At 41.6% G+C, this 21,161-nt stretch overlaps 1 long non-coding RNA gene across 1 annotated transcript in view; it reads right to left on the reverse strand.

Annotated features, from left to right (window-relative positions):
* Positions 1-2,515: 2,515 nt before the first annotated feature.
* The window catches only part of LOC102197253 (uncharacterized), a 41,201-nt gene continuing 22,555 nt past the window's right edge, over positions 2,516-21,161 (reverse strand). Inside the window, exon 3 of the long non-coding RNA XR_311577.1 lies at positions 2,516-2,587. This is a non-coding gene — a long non-coding RNA (uncharacterized LOC102197253). The remainder of the gene's footprint in view (positions 2,588-21,161) is intronic.

A 21,161-nucleotide genomic window follows, 5' to 3' on the forward strand; every position in this document is an offset into this window, starting at 1 on the left:
GTGTGTGTGTGTGTGTGTGTGTGTGTGTGTGTGTGTGTGTGTGTGTGTGTGTGTGTGTGTGTGTGTGTGTTTCCAAACTGGGAAGTATTTCATAATAAAAAAAGTAAATAGCAATGGGCATGTGAACATTGCTGGTATGTTGTTAATCCTGATCCCAACTGTCGGTTATGAATATACTTTATTTTCCTCCATTACAATGAGTGTGTTAACAAAGTTTCCAATTACATCAACACTGACAAAACCATCATTTCAACAGCTGTCTAACATGGCAGGGTAGTGGAAAAAACGTGTCAGAGTCACGAGGTTGACTGTGTCCATTTTTCAGGCAGTGAATCTTTGGCAGCTCGGAGTGAGGCTGAGACCAGAGCCCCTTCATGTCTCTTTCTGTTTACAGGGCAGGCAAATCAAAGATGCGTCTCATTTCAGAGGCTGTAAAAGTGCGCCTAGGGATGGATCAGATGTCTCTGATACACCCAATCCTCCCTGAGCAGCTTCTACTTACAGGCTACCAATCCATGTATCCTCCAAATGAACACTGCAAACAAGCTGTGTAATTAATTGTTCTCAAAAATAAACTGTGTTATCTTTTCAAGTAACCTTAAAAATGGCTTCCCAGTCACGCCTGCTAAAGAGCTTTCAAGTACTTGTTGAAATTAAAATCAACTTTGTCTTGATATCAATTTATATTTGGCAAGTGGAAAATGTGAATATTGCAAAATAATATTCAAATCAACCTGGAAAATTTCCGGCTTGACCGACTATGACATTTTAAACTTTCCACTGTTGCAGTAACACAAACAGGGCATTTCAGTTTATCACATACAGCTCTGTTAGTGCTTTTAGAGCATCAAAGCTATGGACTTTTTCCTCTTTCTATGAAAAAGAAAATCAATGGAGGTTTTTTGTCGAATTTTCCCTGGCAATATTTTGTTTCTTGTGGTGTATTTGTTTCCTGAGTGGTTACAAATAAAGCCTATCTAATCGAAACATCAATTCATTATCTGAAAGTGCTTGTTATAAAGGGAGGGGGGGGGACGTAACAAGCGTAGCTTTTTACTGGAAATTTCACAGTCTCCCTTCCGCTACAGGGTGGCTCCAGCTATGTGAAATGAAATACGACTTAATGTTTTTGATGCACTTTCAGTCATCAAGGTTTGTTTCTATGGCGGTAAGAGAAGGAGCCGTTGGCTTCTGTTTGGCCGAGTGGCTTAAACTCACAGAGTGCACACATTGGCTGCCTGAATGAGACAGAAGCAGTCCCAGCCAAGCGCCTGGATCATACATCTCCTGACATTTATCCCTCCTCCCAAAGAGGGCCAGCTGGGAAATAGCAGCACGGACAGGCCCCCCATTACAGACAAGCTAACGGCTTCCATTTACAAATATTTTTTTGTAAATACTATATCATGTTCTTAACACAGCAGGTCCCCTGGGCTGTGCAAAGAGCCCTGTGAGAGTATGGGTGGATGTCAGTCTTGGGGCTTGTATCGAACTGCAAGCATCTGGAGGCTGGAAGTCTATGTCCCACATTCACGTGGGGAGTGAGGGTCCGCAGAGAACATCCTGGGGGATCTTGCCTTCTGCTGCTTTGAGAGATTAAGATGCAAGACCTCATCATCTCCCTTGCTAACACATGGACACATGCACACACACACACACACACACAGTGCCCACAACATGTGGCGGCCCTCTACCTCTCTTCATCCTATCCAGCCCCATTTTCAATACACACACACACACACACACACACACACACACACACAAACATACACACAGCTGAACACTCCCCCCTCTGATTAGCTCATAATGGACGACTGATGTCCCCGAGACCCTCCGGACCTCCCCAGGGAGCCCTCCAACTCTGACCCCTATCTCCACCCTGCACTCCAGCTTCTTAAAACACACTAAATAATCCTTCATTTGACAGGAGCTTGAATGAAATTCAGCTTAGAGTCGCACCATTTACCCTGGACAATAGAATATTGATAAACGAGCCACTTTAATGCCATCTTTTTTTTCTTCTTTTTGCACATGTAGAAGAAAGGATAGGCAGCCTGTTCTTAGCACATCATCTTGTTAACAATTATTGCATCTTGGTCCATGATTATGTTGTTGCTGCATCATGTCTACTAAGTGACTTTTCTCATTATTCTTAGTTGTGCTGTGTCACGCACATCAGTGAACAGTGCCTAAGTCCATACAGTCAGTGTTTTAACATGTAATTCCATGTTATAGAAATCAGATCAGGAAAGTAAACATGTTTTCATAAACCTTGTTGTGGCTGGGCCTGTGCCACTATGGAAACAATATCCAGCAGATTCATCAGAGCAAGCAATTAATCACCTCGTTCTAAAATAAACAAAACAGGGATCCTAAACATGTGCCTATTAAATCAGCAAGCAGGGTTGGATGGCTGCTTTTAGATGCAACATTTACATGTAATTATCTTCTTATATAATTAAGTGCATTCAGTTAACAAGCATCTTGCTAACGGGCCACATTGCTTACCCAAATGAGCGGCGGGCAGCCCAGAACGCTGAGTGAGTGAGTAATTAGAGCTCAGCATGCCAGTGTTAATGGAAGTGATCTAAAAAAAAAAAAAAAAAAAAAAAAAAAAAAAAAAAAAACATCACTAGAGAGATGTGGGGGTAGATGAGGCGAAGGAGAGAGGGAAGGAAAGAAGGAAAAGATCAGAGTGGGTGATACAGAAAGGAAGCTTTGGAATTAATGTAAAAGGGCATCGTGAAAGCTGAGTGGGTGTAGTCATTGAATTTTTGGGTTGATGACCCCAAATTTCAAACCAGAGAAATTAATATCACTCAACATGAAGCTACATTTTTGCAATTAAGTTGCAATACGCTTCAGGAAATACTCCAAAATGAGCAAATATACTGAACCTTAACACTTAATCTCTAATTGCAATACAAACAAATGCCCGAGTACTTCAAAGTATGAGTACAAATTGCTAAAATTAAAAAAAATAAAATATTGACCAAGATGAGGAAGTAATTTAGCCATTCACTTTATTAGTCTGCTCTTTGAAGGAAAGTTTGACATTTAGGAGAACACCTTTACCTACTTACCTGTTAATTATCAAGCCTTAGAAATGCTGACATTTTCATCTTTGGAAAGTGCCACGCACATCATCTCCTCTGATTTCACTGTTTATCCAAAGCTACGCTAACCATTTCATCACTTAACCTTGAGATATGAACGTGGTATTGATATTCTTATCTATATATCTCTAAGAATATGAATACACCAATTTCCACAAATGTTACACTGTAAAATGTTAAGTGACGCATATTTATAGTAAGAAAACAACACCCGTACCTTGTTACTACAAGGTTTTGTTTGCAGAAAGGCATATTATACGTGCCCTGTGACACTGATAGAGTCATTCAATAAACAATAGTGAATGACTGCTGTGTGTGCTGCACTGATGTTAGCTCTGACACGGCAACACTAAGGCCCGCCCTCGGTTCAACACCTTTCTTTGATTCTGTACTGCACAGCCATGAGCTCATCCTGCCTCGGGTGACACAGGGACAACGGCATGAACTTTGTCACACTCTTCTCTGCACTATCGCTTACTTATCTGTCTGGGTGTGTAATGCATGAAGTACATGATTCCAGGTTATTGCTAAAAGAAATCCTCACAACTTGTAATAGAATATTTGGAGTGAATTCTGATCTTTATTTTATTGAGCTGGTGGAGTTTCTTTATAATTGGAGTGCTTTAATTGCATTACATTTCGCCAACTGAAGAAAAAAAGCATGAATTCCCCCAAAGTTCAATACCAATCTAGTGGAGATAATTTTGTCTTGTATTTGAGAAATATGAGCACTTTCTTTTTCTGCGTGGCCTGCAGCTCTACACCACAACAACAGGCAGCCTTTACATGTCATGTCAAACCACAACCCTTTCAAAGCTCACCCCACTCTGTCAACCCTGTCACAACCACAGCAGATAACCCACTAATGCTACACATAAAAATCCCAAATACCCTCAAAGTCAGCACCATTGTTTGGTTATTATTGGTGTTCAAGAGTGCCCAGGTGAAACCCACAATACAACTGGGCCAGCTCGGGTTCAAAGAGCCACACTGAATGGCTGCCAAAATTCCTCACAATGCGCTGATCGCAACAACTTATAGTGAAATTATGATACAAACTATGCAGCAAGTGAGTAAGGAATATCAGGTCCCTTTGTCCCGACGCTTTCTATTGAGTTCAATAAACACTTATGCTCTCTAAAGGACTGAAGCTCAAGAAGGGACAATGGCTCCCTTCAGAACTCGACACCAGACCTTTAACCATACAAAATACTCTATCCTCCAAAGACTAATTGATGTTATTTGGCTTTTGATAAGTCAGATGTAGGCAGACGAAATAGTAAAGAATATACACGGTGCTTTTGATGGCATGTAACATGAGTAACTGAAATACAAAGAGTGGGGGGAAAAAAAACAAGAAAAATGCAAAGTTTTTGGTTGCTTATTACCAAAGCCGTGATCATTCGTTTTCAGGGCAATAAGAGTGTAATTTGAATAGGAACAGACTTTAAAAGGGGGATCACCACTGTGCTTAGAGAACTTGGAACCATCGGCCAGCAGCCTGTGAGCATATTGGTTATTGATATTCTCTCTCTGTGTCACACACACTGCATCTGGCCCTGAACACAACAGCAGAAAAAGCCCTCAGAGCTAGGGTGAAACAAATACATTTGCACTTTTTTCTTTGGCAGCCAGAGCTGGCAGGTGAAATTGCTGGCCGTGTAGCCTGAAACTTGGCTACAGTGCCATCTACTGGTGACAAATGCCAGGGCTGAAACACTTGGGGAAGCAGGAGCTGGTTGGAAAGTGCAGAAGAAGCAGTAAAAGGATTCATATTAAGCCGAACAGGTTTCAGATATCACTGTTTCATTTTCACCTGCCTTTTTCATTATGCATGCTTTTTCATTAAAGGTCTCACTCAAGAAGCCTGCATGTTCCAGAGCAAAGGCAATTTTAGAGTTGTGGGGGCAAGATCATATCTTACCCAGACAACTACAGTTCATATGTTGAATGCTGCATCTGCTATCAGGGACCATAAAGAGGAGGAGAAAGGAAGATGTGACCCTTTGACTAAACGGCTAGGTAGCTCTCCAGCTTATCAAACCATAAATACACGGAACATCATCACAAAATCAACTTTTATTGCGGGTGACAAGTCTAATTGAGGCTTTAGCAGTAAAATGTGTTTCCTCACTCAATCGCCACAGACATTTGCGATTCGTGCATAAAAAGATGCAACGTAATACCATAAATCAGCTAAATAAAACAAACACATAACAATGCGCAAACATACGACAGCAATCAAATTCAGATCTGCACAAAAAGGTTCCTTGCATCTACGTTTTACCCAATTTTTTCTTACGCTTATTTCAGTGTCTTTATCACCAGTTAGTCAAAAAAGAAATATATATATATATATATTAGTTTTCTACACAGCATGCAAAGATCTGTAATACATCACCAAGCACCACAATGAAATGGGACATTAAGGCAGAGATGACATCATGCAGCATGCCTCCAGGACAAATATAGATCATGTTTATCTTTAACAGATGATTCATTTGGGACATGGTAAAGAGATCTGAACTGACTGCTAAGGAAACGTCCGCACATTTAACAGGTAATGATGGTGAAGACCACTGCTGCTACAGCGATCTGAAAAAGAACAAAATTCAGCTTTAAGTGCAACGTACTTTTTTCTAAAGACGGAGTATTTTAAATAGATGTTTGTGCATGTTCTGTCCTGGGCTGTTGGCGAGGCAAAATTGCATATTGATTTACAATTAGATAACCAGGCTGAGAAAAGATTATTATGAAACTTAAACTACAAAAATAGACTAGGGACAAAAACAAAAGGTATAATGCACTTTTTCTTACACTTCAGGTTTTTTTTTTACATTTTGCCTCCCTCCTCATCCCCCGAAACCCTTGGGAAGCAGCACTCCGAGGTCTTTCATTTGAGCTTGCATTATGCCCCTGTATCTCTGCTCATTTTTCATCCGCATTGCATTAAGTATTGATATTGATTTCTTGTAAATGGTGGTGAAATGGATGGCTCGCACTTTTTTGTGTTATTGTTCTGCAGCACTTGTAGGTAATTTATTACGGCTGAGGGTCCGGTGAGGCCTCCCAGTTCTGTGTCCCTCCTCCTGATGGAGCGTGCCAACCTGACTAACAAAACACGCCATGAACTGAAAGGCCACTCATGAGAAGAATGAAGCATGAAGAAAGTGTGCATGCACACCAGCACCAGCGCACACATGCATGCACATTGTATCCCTCTCCCTCTCACTCTCAACATCGCTCACATTCATGGTCCACCATAAACCGGCACACGTAAGAGGGTCCCTTGGAAAACACACAGCAATAAACTGAAAAACGCTAACTTTACAGGCATTTCTCAGTCTTAACATGAGAGTTGTGTAGTGGGCAACTATTTTATTTCTCCTTTCCTCCTATTTTTGAATATTATTCTTTTTAGTGCTGTAGCAGCACTTGTACTGAAATCCATTCCCAGTTTTGTGACAAAGCGTGGCCTTCTTGACAAACTGGAGTGGTTTACTTGCATTGTCATCCTGGCCAATTTCTTTTCCCTGCTGCCACGGCCCCAGCAGTCTATTTGCATTTCAATAGCCTCTCTGTCTGCCTCTATATTGCCTGATATTATGTCTGCCTTGTATGAATTCGAATTCAATGTCTGCATCTGCTGTTCCACTCCCAAGCAGTCCTCGTAAAAGGTGAGCCATATGAAATAAGGCTTGCAAGCAAAAGGCATTGATGGCGTGTGGTGATGTAAACCAAGAGAGACGCATTATGCAGGCTTGTGTATGGATTTCTTTAATAAAAAATCTGTTTACATGTATGTTCTGCTTTTACATAAAACTGCAACAGAACAACATTAGTGAAGGTATTTGGAATCTCCATGATTTTAACAGCGCTATTATTATTTGTGGGCCTGACTGCAAGTTTTTGCTTTATCATCCCCCGTCTTAGCTATAGTTGCAGAGTTATGTGCTAAGAGATCTCTTCTGAGGTAAAGAAAAGCGCTGCGGTAAAACTGATACGCCCTGTTTACGGTCTGTGTCACCACAACACCAGGACCAGCCACAAACCATGGTTGGTGCCATGGTGTCAGACACCATGGGTCACATGACAGAGTCCCACAGAGGTCCCTCAGGTCTCCCAGAATGCCATCCTTTTTAGCTGACTTTCTGTATCTTATGGGGCGGGATGCCAGAGGGGCACAGGCAGTTACTATTAAAGTTGAGAGGATTTACTGGAATTTCTATTTTAAAAGATATAAAGGCCACTGGCTGATTAATCTCCGTTCATGGGGTATTGGAGAGAAGATGTAAAGATGAATATCAGCTGAGTGGCACATCTTGAGCTCCTGAGCTCCAGCAAGCTGAGCTGTGATTACTGGGACCACAGTGGTGTCAACAAGGCTTTTACCAAAACCACAAGACTGAGAGTAGATTTGTTCAATTTAGATAATATTCTTACTTGCACAAAAAAAAAATCTAAATGGTAAAAATGCACATATGCTGTTTCTTTATATCGAGGCATAATGGCATGTTTCTACCCCTCTTCTTAATATTAACCTCTGCCAAATGTAGCTTCTGTTCAGAAACAATTAATGCCAACCAGTGTTCGGGTGCACAGGCAGGCTAACAGCTGTGTTTGGGCCACTTGTTGTGCCTCCAGCACAGATAATTACAGCAATCGAAAAGCAGAGCAGCCGCTCGGGGAGTTTAATAATGTACAAGTAGTCGCTATCTCTTTATAGATCATGTTACTGCAGCACTCACTGACGTGTAATTTAGATCAATCAAAAAATATGGCAGGGCTATGAAACCAGTGCCTTTGATAATAGTTGGCAGGTAGTAGTCACCCCCTGTTGTCGAAGCATCTGATATAAAAGGCTTCATTCCACCCTCCATCAAGGGGCCTGGTGTGCTAGGATGTGTAACCCAGGCAACAGATACATAAAGCATTATGGGACTTGATTTAATTTGTCTAAATGGGAGCTGGAGTATCTTGGTTCTCAGTTCGAATGTCCCTGTTAACCACCACTACAATGTAATGGGCTCCTCAACTTGGAGCTGCTGATTGAGTCCTGCTGGTATAGGAGGTTTTCCACTATATGATGTTTTCTGTTCGAGTGTGTGTGTCCAAGTATGCTCCATGCTTGTGTCTGTTCATAGGTGTGTACATGTAGTGAGTTTTGGTTATAAAAAAAAAAATTAGACTTCAGCAACTTATTCAACTTAAATCTCGGCCAGGTTTTTCACACTAGCATAACAATAGAGTGGTATTGTGAATATGCCTCAAATGATCATGGCAGGATTTTGTTCCTTGATGCTGTCACCATCTGCCTTTAAAATATTCTGGGGTCAATAACCTAGTAATCTAGCTCACGCTTTACTCAACACTATGTAGCTTTCAATGTACACAAACGCCATGAAAGACAGCGTGGGTCAAGCTTTGTTCTCAGCTATTAAGTCCTTTGCTCAAGTTGGTCCATTGTGTATTTTCATATACGAGCTCACCGTTTTGGCCCATTTTAGGACCTATTTGAACCGAGACAACTTATCCGATAATACCTGGGTATCCTTTTCTGCTTTGCCTGCTACTCTCCCTGCCTCTGCCTTGTTTTAAACTATCTGAACCATTCAAGTGGCTTCCTCTCCTTGTCCTACTCCTAACTTTCCCTCTCCTCCTCGCTGCCTTGCTTTCAACCCATGGGTCTTTGTTTTAAATGGCAATTCATCCCGTTCGTCCGCTCAGCCACGTTAAACATCAATTTCCTCACCGAGCACACATTACGACCCAATAGAAGAAATAAAATCTCAGCCATTTATTGTGCACCCCCCCAACCCCACCCGCCTTTTCTGGCACTGCTATCCACCACTGGAACTCTCATCAAAGCAGCCCACATCCAACAACAAGGGAGCAGCTACACAACAATGCTGATGCCATTCGACTTCCTCTTAAGTCGTTTTATACTTACTGCAAAACAGTAACGATTTCAAGGGCCTTTGAATTCCTCCAAGAGGCACCAGCTTTATAAAACATGCATGAGGTGCTCAGTAAACAATGCCCAATGGTCTTATTCCTTTTAAATAAAACTATTTCCATGAGATGTAAGAGAGACTTTAATATTGCCTTAAATATTAAAAGAGAGAACTGAGCCTCATCAATTTTTCATTTATTGGGCCTGCGTGTAAGGAGTCATCAATCTCAAAAGAAATTACTGACATTTTCATTTCAAATAAAAAAGGGTACACTTTATCCAGCGGTAATAGGGATTGCCACTCTAACACAGGGAGCATTAAATGGCTTCTGGAGTGCTGAAAATGAGAAAATTTTCTTTTTTTGGTCTCAGAACAGATTGTGGTTTTTAACCTTGTGAGGCAAACATGCATGAAATTGCTAAATAAAATGCAACATATTACCTTGCTAACACTTTAGCCTTTAAGGGGAATCAGGCTCATTACAAATCAATAATAGTCTACCAAAACAAGTGCATATTCCCTTCTTCAACAAGCCCCAACTCACTGAAGTCATAGGCACCTGGTTGTTTTGCTGTTCGTTGATATTGATATCCTGTGACTTAAATACATTCTTTGATTCTACCACTGTTGTGATATATTGTTATAAATGTCTCCATCATTACAGTGCCTCTCCGCCTGTTTGCCTTTAGGCTTGAAGGTTTGTAATTACTGCACAATAAACAAATGGTTTGGGTAATGGGGGGGAAAAGGTCTGGAGCCTACAGGCACTTGGAGAGGATTACAGCGAAAGGAGTCCACTTTTCACCCCCCAAAACCCCTCAACCATCACCACAAGACCTGTCCCATGTCTCACCACAACTCCCCCTGTGGAATCACCCTCGCTGAATTATAAATCTCTGAGCTGTGTTGATATATCATCAACTGAGCACATACATCGTAGAGGGGGGAAATAAGGGTTACAGTAGGCTTGGATTTATAACAAAAGCTTGACATATGCTGCTAATTCACCTTGACAACACTGTCACTTCCTGCGCGGTGAGTAATTGCTCAACAGAAGAAGAGTTTGTATGCACCTTCACTGCCAGGCACTTCCTGAATCATGTGACTCCTCCCATAATGGATGAATATTTGTTTATAATTTCTATACACAAGTCTGGTTGTCAGTCCCCCGCTCACCACCGCGCGCTGCTGTCTCATTTGCATAGGTAGATTGAGACGCCGCGAGCGTAACGAGGTCGGCCAGCGTGTTGGTGATGGAGGACGCTGATGAATAGCGCTCTCTCTATATCATGGCACCTTTGTAAATGTTTGATTAGTTTTGAATGGATTACTGTTAGATTATCGGGTTTGGGGCCCAAACCTAGACACGGCTCTGCGGCTTGGAGACAGTCCCTTACGGGTGTCCTGTGACAAAACGGGGGCCGCGACTTGACAAAGAGTGAGAAGGGTGGAGGGCGGAGGCCATGCTTGTTTATGCAGAGTTGTCAAAATGTTTGATAACACTGTTGTTCCCCCTTATTCAAGCTTAAATATTGGGGTTTAAAAGCAGTGAGGAACCTCAAGGTTAGAGGCATCATCTAGTGAAAGTTGAGTGGACACAGCGCAGAAGGACAGAAATAGAAAACAAAAGAAGCTTTCACACCAATAATCTTTATATAGAATAAGACTCAATAAAGGTTTGCAGATTTCTAGTTATCCCATTGCCTTTAATATCAGCTCCAGCAATATTTAACGGGTTGGTGGGAATCTCATAGTCAGACAGCTATAAATTTCCCGGGGCTGCTGTGAGATGCTCTTATATTGCTTGTGTGGCAATCAGACTGGTGATTATATGGGTAATGAAACATGTGCCTCCTCCTGTCTGCCCCTTCCATTGCTTGTCCCCCTCCATCTCTTCCCCTAACTTTTCTCTCTCTTTCTGGTTAAAGCTGGTGATGGATGGGGCGTAACTATTAGAGGGAGCAGTAACCCATCAGTTCTGAGGCCTATTACGCACAGCTGGACGCTGAGTAAAAGGAGTACAAGGCGTGGAACAGCGACACCACAGCCGGCTGCCTCACAGGTTAGCGCTAACCCTGCTGCCCACCCCTAACGCCCCCAACTCCAATCAGTTTTCTCGAAAAGCTGTCTTGCCTCTTGACAGCGCCTCCGCCATTGTGCTCCCTCTCTTTCAATCTGTTTAGCTTCCTGTTGTGACCTTTCATACAGTCAAATATATTAGCGAGTGGTGCACTCTCATTAAAACAGTGCATTAACCAAAAGACTCTTTGGAGTCTAAATGACAGCCGAAGGAACTGAAAGCTAATAGCCGTGGGCAGTTGGGGAAACTTAACTCATGAATCAGTGCGCTAATGCCGGAGCAGCGAGCCTGGAGCGCTGCAAGCGTGCAGCACAGTCTCCAGCAGCCCTCCCCCCCATCCACTCTCTCTCCCTCTTGCTTCTTTGATCTCCATTTTCCTCAGCAACTCCCCTTTTCTCTCTCCTTTTCCCACTCCAACTGCTACTTATCTCTCATATTCACCATCACTGCTATGTTCACATTCCACTTCTCTCTGACGCGTTTATTCTTTTCTCTCAGTCTTTAACTTGATCATCCCTCCCCTGTCCTGCTATCTTATTTGTTCATTTCATTCTCTGCTCATGTCATTTTTTGTTCCCTTATTGTATTGCACTTGTTGGTGCCATCATTTCTACTTTCCGCCTCCCCCGCTCTTACAGTTCTTTCCCTGTTCTCTCCCAAACTCTTTATCCACTCTTGTTTTGAAAAAGGGTGAAAGGAAGAAAAAAAAAAAAGCCGAGCCACAGAGAGATGAAGACAGAGAAAAGAAAAAAGTACGAGGAAAGGGGGACGAGTAAAAGAGGAGAGACTAAAAGCTCATTACTTTCTCTCTGATGGGAGAAAATGAGTGAGGGGGCAATAATAAAGCTTGAATTTTTCAATACTGTTAAAAATGGGGCTCTGACAGCTCACCGCCAGTGCAAGGGACAGGCGCCGACAACGCATGGTGAGCCACCGAATTAGCAATACCATATATCATAAAATCTAATTAAATCAAGGAGCAGAATCAAATTAGTTTTCTGTGACTAAAACCGCCCGCCAAAAGGGCTCTATTAAATGAACTGGAGAGAGGGAATTAAATAATTCACAGTGAGGGATTTTGCATTTATACAAAAATTGTGCACTTAATTGTCCGTGCTATATTACAGATTTGGCCTTATGTTAACAATGAGCCTAAAGCACACTTACTCGTGTGCACTGGGCACACATTAGGGCCTACATGGTCGACAAGGCTTCAAACTAAGGGGATATTAGAGTAACCACTGGCTCGATGGCACTAGTATAGTAGGAGCATGGCAATCTAGAGCAGGTAAAGAGTATACTGATTATACTCCACCCCGCTACAGTATGCTGAATGAAAGGCAGCAGCGCTGAAAATAGAGGGATTTAGATGTGAATATTAGGTAAGATATTACATTTGATGCTTCCAAAGTTATGTTTCGACATGCGGTATAATGCAGGCTTTGGACTTATTGAGAAACCTAGAGGCAGACCATCAAACTAAACATGTCAGATGAAGTTCTGTCATGAAAATGGAGCACTTTTGTTACAGTGCCATGTGAGCATTCAACCATCTCAGCTATTCTCTTCGTCTCTCACCCCCATACACCCTTTCCTTCAATCTCTCCATCTCACGCGCTTCCCTCCCTGGCATCAAAACAGCACAACTTTATTATAGTCGCTGTCAATACCGTAATAATAAAAGAACGCAGAGGGGAGAGACTACCATATTACACTTTTAACGAGAATATAGCAGATGCACATTGAGTGAACATTGAGTTTTAAAACTTGTCGGCGAGTGATTTGTGGCCTTGTCAGTACAAATATTTTTCAATGTCATGGCAGCAAGCCGGGGCTGTCACTTCGGCGGTCAGCTGGGAAGGGGGGGGGGAGGCAAAACACAATGATCTGGCCCTTAATGGAGAACCGCTGGGACTGGCATGGAGGTGATGAAGCACTGTTTAGTTTGCGACGGCCATATTTCTGCTTGGGGACACTATTATAAAACATAGTGTTATTTTGTCAGATTTCAATCATGAGCCAGGTTATTTGTCACCAACTGTCACATTGTTAGGGCAAGTCAGGCTGACGGTGAAAAATGTCCTGTCCCAGTCCAACCCCCAGCTCCGGAGAAGACCAGAGTTTTCTTTAGTCTAGAGGTGAAACTAAAAGCAGCTGCTTGCATGTGTTGTTCTTTTCAGTCGTCTGATTAGAGAGTAGAGATGCAAAAGGAAAAAAGAAAAAAATCTGCAGAACATGAATTATTTATCTTGGTTTTCTAGTTATTTGTCAAACAACCCTTTTATTCCTTTTCTTTAGTTATTTTCATTTCTGTCATACTGTGTAATCACAGGTCTCAGTGAGTCCATGTTTAGCACCAAAGACAGAATCAAGTTTAGTCATAGTGGAAGCCCCAGGGAGTCATGGTTTAATTTAATCCAATAAAAAATGCACTTAGGTGGGCTGTACACATATATGACCTTCTTTTACTTTCTTTTAGGCAAGGTATAAGATAATAAAAGTGCCCATTCTTTCTTAACATGTCATATTGCTAACAGGAAGTCATAAATGGACCACGTGGAGTCAAATCCAAAGGTCCTTCTGTTCTTGAAACTTTACTGCAATTCTTCAGTGCTTAAACCTTCTTGCAACATTGTCTCATTTAACAATATCCCACTCAATATTTCTGGAACTGACTTCATTTTTTGTTTGATTACAGATTAGAGGCTGATTCAATAAGGTTCAAGGAAGCAAGCACTTCTGTGACATACAGTATGATGAACATTACATGCCCGTGCACACTTATTCTTGAGATACCACGTAGAAGGCTTTGTAATTTGCTATTTAATTTTCCCTCTCAGCGGTTACATCTCCTACTGAAATGCAGAGGAAAACAAGAACCTGGCTCGTCATTTGCTTACTGACATTGAAATCTGCTTTTCAGATCACCGTTCATGTCAGTGACTCAGACACCCCTCAGTAACTTCATTTTCAAACCATGTGAGTTTTATTTCCTTGTTGCCCTTGTGTTTCAACAGCATGGCCTCCAGTATAGAAAAGGTATAATCCCAACTCTTTAAAATCAGATATTTCCTGCAATTTATGCCAAATGAACTATGTATATGCACCATTACTTCAGACTGTTTGTAGATGCTGTTGATACCAAACTATCAACCAATATAAAAGTATGCAAATAGAATTGGATTACTTACAGTGCCTTCTGTTAGAAGAGAGACAGGGACGACTTTGTCAAGTTCATGAATAAAAGCTGTGTTTTTGCGTCCGAAGGCGGGTCAGCTCTCTGCGCACGTCTCGTCCATTACCAAACTGCCTTTGTGAATTAACCGAAATATGTAAAGCGAGACAAACTTTTTCCTTGTTGACTGTTTTTTGTTGCGTCTCTTTGCACTTTAATGTTTCCCTCCTTTCATTCACGGTTAAAGGGGATGTGAACATACTTTCACATGCACAGACATGCACGAAACACATGCAATGCAGCGCACATATGTGCAAACACACACAACAACCATTAGCTTTGGCTGACACGGTAGCCATTAGCACACCGTTTCTAGTTGTGCGTGCTCTATTCCAAAAGAAGAATCATTTACATAATGTGTGTTTTCCCCAAACGGTGCGAACAACCGGCACTCTGTGTAGGTTTCCTGCTGGCAAATGTTTCAAACTGACCTCGGGAAACGGTCCATCCACAAACGCTGTGCTGTTACATCCATAATGGGCCTTTTACTTGTTTTTTTTTTTTTGTATATGTGTGTATCTGCAAGCAGGCAGATGTGTTTCTGAGAGACTGTGTGCCTTTGCATATGCACATTTATGCATTCCTGTGTGTGTACGCTTATCTACAGCTGATGACTCTGTGCCAGTTGGACAGCTTTTATATGTATTAATATTAATATGTGCTGTAGATGAGCTGTAGCCCATCACATACCTGCCCTGTGGTGCAGAATGTCCAAGGGTGGCCATTATCGTCCTGCTCTGACTGTCAGTGAACCTGTAGGAAAGTAAGACAGGCGTGTTGACTACCGTGCTGGGGTCAAACAGTCAGGCTAATACAGCTCAAACCATCACCAGCATATACTATATTTGCACTGCAATTTCATATGAACGCATTCCTTTATGGATGCGAGCTTAAGACCTACACATGCCTTACACACGCACACTTTGCTTCACCAATATGCACCCTTGCCTCGTCATAAATTAATGGAAAAAAAGGTATATTATAAAGAATTTCCTTTATACTGATGTTTATCTTGCATATACAGCATGTGACAAGCAGTATTCCTTCAAGACTAACTTGGTGCCTTGGTCCTCAGGGCGGTATTGATGATAATGTTAACCATATCTCATAAAATCAATCAATCAATGGCATATTAAATGTGTACGTCTCGGAGGTTGTCAGTGGAGCGCTCAGGGGTGAATCTCCAATAGTGTGCCCCAGCTTTATTGCCTTTTATGGGGGATGCACCAACGCACTGTTTCCAAGAAAATACACCTGTACAGTATATCAAAGAAAGTGACAGAAAGGGAGGACAACTAAACACTCCCCATCTCTTTCCCTCTTTCCCCTCTTCCTTTTATGCACGCAGGCATAAAAACACCCCACTACTGCACCGCAAAATAGATGAATTTTGCTTCAACAAAGGGAGTATGGTAATTAAATGTAAGATAAGGCTATTCAGAATGCCCAAGACTGTGCCAAGCAAATATCCTGATCAGCTTAAAATCAACCAAGTGGGACAAAATAACAAAAATCCAAATTGGTTGGTCTAGATCAGCTTGATAGGGCTTTCAATATAATACACAACAATGGTCAAAATGAATAGGAATCAAATTACAAGAGCTGTGATATGGCATGAAACTGCATGGGGGAATTCAAGCACAATCGCTTTTCAATGTGGCTTCCAATATTGCAGCCAATCCTCGCACGATTCATATCCGATCACAAATAATGTTTATCACCCTCATATCTCTCTCCCTAATGGAAAAGGCCTAGTGTTGGGGTTTAAGGAGTGCATTTATTTTTAATGAGGTCTGGGCATTGGCCAGAATGAAATGAACAGAGAGTTTTGGGACACAGACTAGAAAAGGCTGGCTCTAAAAGGTCGATCCATCCTTTTTAATTTGAACAGGTTATGTTCAATTCTAAGTCGCTAAGCTGTTTATTACAGCTGAGCAGCAATTTCACTGAAATGTTGCAGAATTGTTTTGAAAAGGGACAAAGCACGCATGCTATTGCAGAAGATTTTTTCCCCCCATGGTAGATGCTTTCAAAGGCTTGGGTCGCACTAAAAACGCATACTGCAGCAAAAGTACAGGGGTGTTTTTTGAGTGGTTTCAAATCCATAACGTTACAGCTGACACCTTTGGATAACTTTCGTTGTGGGTATACGTTTTCCATTTATAAAACTCTCCAAGTGCCATGTGAATTACTGTTGTAAGACTCTGATATTCTGGATGTTCAACTTGTCATCAACTGCCAAAATTATGCTTCAAGAGGGCTAAAAAAGGAAAGCAATATCGCTCGAACCAAGTAATACTTTGCCGTGTTTGCGAGTCCAAAACGACCATCAAATTTCATGTAAAATAAGCTCCCGCACAGGAGAAGACACCCATATTTTATGTCTAACTCTGGAGCAGAAGATGTATTTCCTGCTTCCCTAGGAAGCATGATTGGTGTGTGACTCTGTATTATGATGAGATCACTTGGTGGGGCTGAGGATAAAATGTCGCTTAGGATAATGTGATTGCCCTTAAGGTACAAGGAGGTGAATTATATTCCCTGATTTATAATCTGAAAATTAAAGACTCACTCATTTTCTAATTTAATTCCACCTTCAATGGAACAATGTTCACTCTGAGCCAAATTGGCGAATAATGTTACTAATTCAGATGCAGATGTAATTTCTATTCGGGGGGCTGCGGCGTGTGGTGATGAACGAGTCCCGGATGGATCGTTGCCACTCCTATCTCCCCGTCTCGACAATTCCCCAGCAGTTGTGATAATAACCTGAGCAATAAAGGAAGGATAGGCAGTGCTACCCTGTTCCACTCCTCATACCCCAAGTCATCTGATACTTCATCTAATAGTATTTCTGTCCTTTCTTGTGTCACTCTGTCTTAAGGCAGCTGACACCGTGCTCTTCCATACAGGAAAACAGAGCACAGCGAATATTACATGGGTAAAACTGCATTAACACGAAGACTCTTAATAACCTGCATAATTACTGCTGCCTTCTGCAATACAAAAAAGTCATTGCAATAAATCTGCTGTTAAAAACTTGATTGAATGCAGGGTAAATGTCAAGGTAATTATGAGGCGGTGAGGGTTAAAAGCAACGTTAAATCCTCCTGCAGTGTGGTGACATTCAAGCAAAGGAGGAAGAGATACTAGCGGAGGAAGGATGAGAACGACAGAGCTGAGTTTGTAAATGTAGCCCATACGAATCTAACAGCGCCTCAGTTGTTGCTGCCCTTTTATTTATGAACGTGAACCATTTGAGATATGACCTCTCTTTGACTGGTTTCTTCCTGCATGCTACTGGGTCCATTAGGGAAAGAATTCATCATGTAAAATATCCTAATGACACAAACACAATCACTACTTGCAATTGGAAGATAACATGAAAAGTCTTGATTTTGCCATTTCTGTGTTAGTCCTCTCGACCAAGCTGGGAAACCTTCATCTGTGTTTCCAACCACACACCGCGGAAGGTTGCAGATTGGAGATGAAGGGGACAAAAGGCACCCACTTCTGAACCCATTTTGCACTTTAAGCTACCCAGAGGATTAGAAAGGAAGTGTGCAACATCCCTCTATTCATTTCAAAATCAGTCAGTCTTATAGATGCTGCAGTACGTTTAGCTGAGGCTGCCAGAGGTCGGTTCATTTAAGCGATGTTTAGCCCTGATGAGGAGCAGAGGGGTCAGGTGGGGGAGTTGTGGCACATCTGAGAGGTTGTGGGCACCTTGTCTTGTGCCTCCTCTTCAAAGCCTAATGATCTGCTGAGCATAATGACCCCAAGATGACAAGGCCCATAAAAGCCTCGACTAGGCCTCCTCTAGCCATTGCTCACACTCACTTCACTTCAAAAATAATGTTAAAGAAAAGACTTTTTCTGGTCGTTTTGTTCTCCCTGATCTCTCTCCCCCCAACTCCCAGCCACTGTACAAGCCAAGGCTCCATGACAAAAAGCCAATAGAGTTAGCTGCCAAGGCTTGGAGCTCTGAGAGGGATAACTGGCGCAGAAGGTTAAAGCAACAATGTGCTCAGCCCCATTGAGCTGCTCCTTCTGTGCTGATGGTGAATGTGTATGCGAGTGTGTCGGTGTGTGCGCGCATCTCAAACTAAGTGTGTATGTAAGGTGTCAAGGGTTGTTAAAATGTATATGCTTTGATATATCTAAAAGAACACCTGTTCACTTGTCTACTCTACAGCTCCCCATATAAAGAAGACCTAATTTGATTTCAATTAAACCTTAGTTATGAGTTTAAGAGTTTAGGAGAGACTGAGTGTATGTTTTGTTAGACGAAAAGAATATGAAGAATATGAGTAAAGCAGACAGTGAACTGCCTCAGTAAAAATGCAAATTATTGGCTTCTTTTATTTTGAAATGCCCACTGAAACGCAGTAATTTGACAGACTCTGAAGTGAAAAGTAAATGTCTGGATTTCGAGATTACAAATGGCTTTCTCTCACAGAAATTCACTATTTCATGGCTACAGCTTTTCCACAGAAGGGACGCAGCTACAATGAAAGGTGTGATATCACCTCTCTGCAAGCCATAATGGTGCCTTGTTTGAAAATGACAGGTGTACGAATGAGGCCCTCTCTTTTCCTAAGTACGGCAAACCGTGGTCATTCACTCTGCTTTGTTTTTAGCGTAATAGCCCCATTTACAAAATGTCGGTGAAATTAATGTGGGACAAATGCAGCGGTAACCGAGCCAACTAATTTTTGCTCATTCGACTTGAATTATTAATAGGTGAGAAATATACCATATGCCTTCAGAAGAACGGCATACATTCATTTTATACAGAATTGCTGCTGTTTTGTGAAAAGTGTAAGTAGCTTAACTGCTCTTTTCAAAACGGGTGACTTATATGGAGGCCTTAATGATGTATAAATTAGCCTATGTAATTATGCTTCCAGCTGCTGCCTTGGGCCAGGCTGAAACTATAGGCCCTGAGCACTGAGACTCAAGCCCTCATCACCTGAATCCCTTTTAATCAAACAGCACTAGTTTTCTCCCCTCAGATCACATTAGAGGGAGACGGAGAGAAAGAGGAATGCATTGTGTGCCAATATACATGTTTGAAAGAGTGCACTCTTCACACATGTGCTCAAGCATTTTTTTTTCTTCTCGCTTTAAAGCAACCCCCTGTGCATTTTTAATTTTGAACTTTAAACAGACACACAGACAGCATCTTTGACAGTAACCTAAAAGATTTTGTCACGCATGACTCAAACTTTATCACTCTACTCGGATGTACGGCCCCGTCACTACAGCTTTAGTGTGGAGTTTGGCCGAAAAGTAACACAATGTGTTTTTTGTCTTGGTAAAGAGACGGGGCACCACCTAGTGCACAGTCAATGCTACAGCTTTAAGCCGTCCTTCTGAAATCTTTGTTGGTGATTACATTGTTTTCCAATCTATACCTTCAGCATCCAGTGAATTGCAAACTAGTTTAGTTGTCACTCTTTACAAGTTGGCTAAAATGTATTTTTTTTGTAACGGCTTTCATTTTTAAGATTGTGTTTGTCCATCTGTTGATGAAAGTTATTCCTGTCTAGGGTTACTGAAACATGCTTCAGATGATGAAGCGGGTGTTACATACACGAATTACACAAAAAATCTCAAACTGAGATCCCCCCACATCTTCTCCTCTTGCTTTCGAGTTGCAAAAATGCGTTAATAAGCATCCTCCTCTTGGCATATATGTGCAATGGATTTCATTTGTCTCTGAAACTGTTCAAGAATTACATTGTAAAACACTGTAGGAGTAGTGGTGGTGTTGAGGAACACCTCTGGTGTCTTTGTTTAATAAGTTCTATCTTTAAAAACCCATATGCTTTGCATATACAAACCCCATTTGTTTGGCAGAGCTAAGAAAGATGCAAAGCACTGTGGTCATGTTTTCCACTGACCTTATTCTGGGACAACAACAAAGAGGAAAACAACTGATGACTCACTGTAAATGTACAACAATGTGTTTGGAATAATTCCCTTCCAGAGAAAAGCTGTGGTTAAGTAAATAGTATTGAAATTTAAATGTGGATATCTATCAGTATCCCTTTGTTGTAACACGCAATGCATCAGTTATCATTTACATGTGTGCTTCATTCTGAGTACACAAATATCTTTTTCATGCAAATGAGCTTCTGTATAACCCTGACACCTACGGCACCGACAGTCATTGTTTGAGTAATTGAAAGCAATGTTTACGAGTCTGAGTAAATATCAAGAACTTATAGCCACCTTCACCGAGTTTGAATCATCATTTGTGAGTGACAAGTGTCCATCAGTCAAAGCTAACAGATGTTTTTACATACCTACTTAGAGTCGGTGTTTATTAAAATGACTTATTTGCTCAATTTGAAACAGCAGACAATTCAATATTAATAATCATTTAGGGAAAGATGCCACAATGCAAACAAACTCGCAACTGTCTTTCCATTTGTTTGGTTTTTTTCTTTCCCCCCTTACACTCCAAAGATGTTTACAGCAAACTCTGTGACTGCATGAATGTTTGTGACAAAGATGTGCGTCTTAATCGTGAGTGAAACCATATTGGGATTAATGACCAACCGCCTCCTTGTTAATTGTCGCATCAAACAGACAGGTCTTAATTGACAAAGGTTCTAGCTTGGTGCTAAGTGGACACAGAGTGGGCGCTGCCTCTAGATTGGTCTCTTTGTCTCCTTTCATTAGTGGGTCAAGCCCTTACATTAAGAAGCCCACAGTGGAGTCGTGTTTTCTTTCGTGGGTAATGAAACACACACCTGCTACTCTCGGGC

Source organism: Pundamilia nyererei, unplaced genomic scaffold (genome assembly GCF_000239375.1).
Source record: "Pundamilia nyererei isolate P.nyererei 1_Seehausen unplaced genomic scaffold, PunNye1.0 scaffold00024, whole genome shotgun sequence".
In the NCBI taxonomy this organism is placed as follows: domain Eukaryota; kingdom Metazoa; phylum Chordata; class Actinopteri; order Cichliformes; family Cichlidae; genus Pundamilia; species Pundamilia nyererei.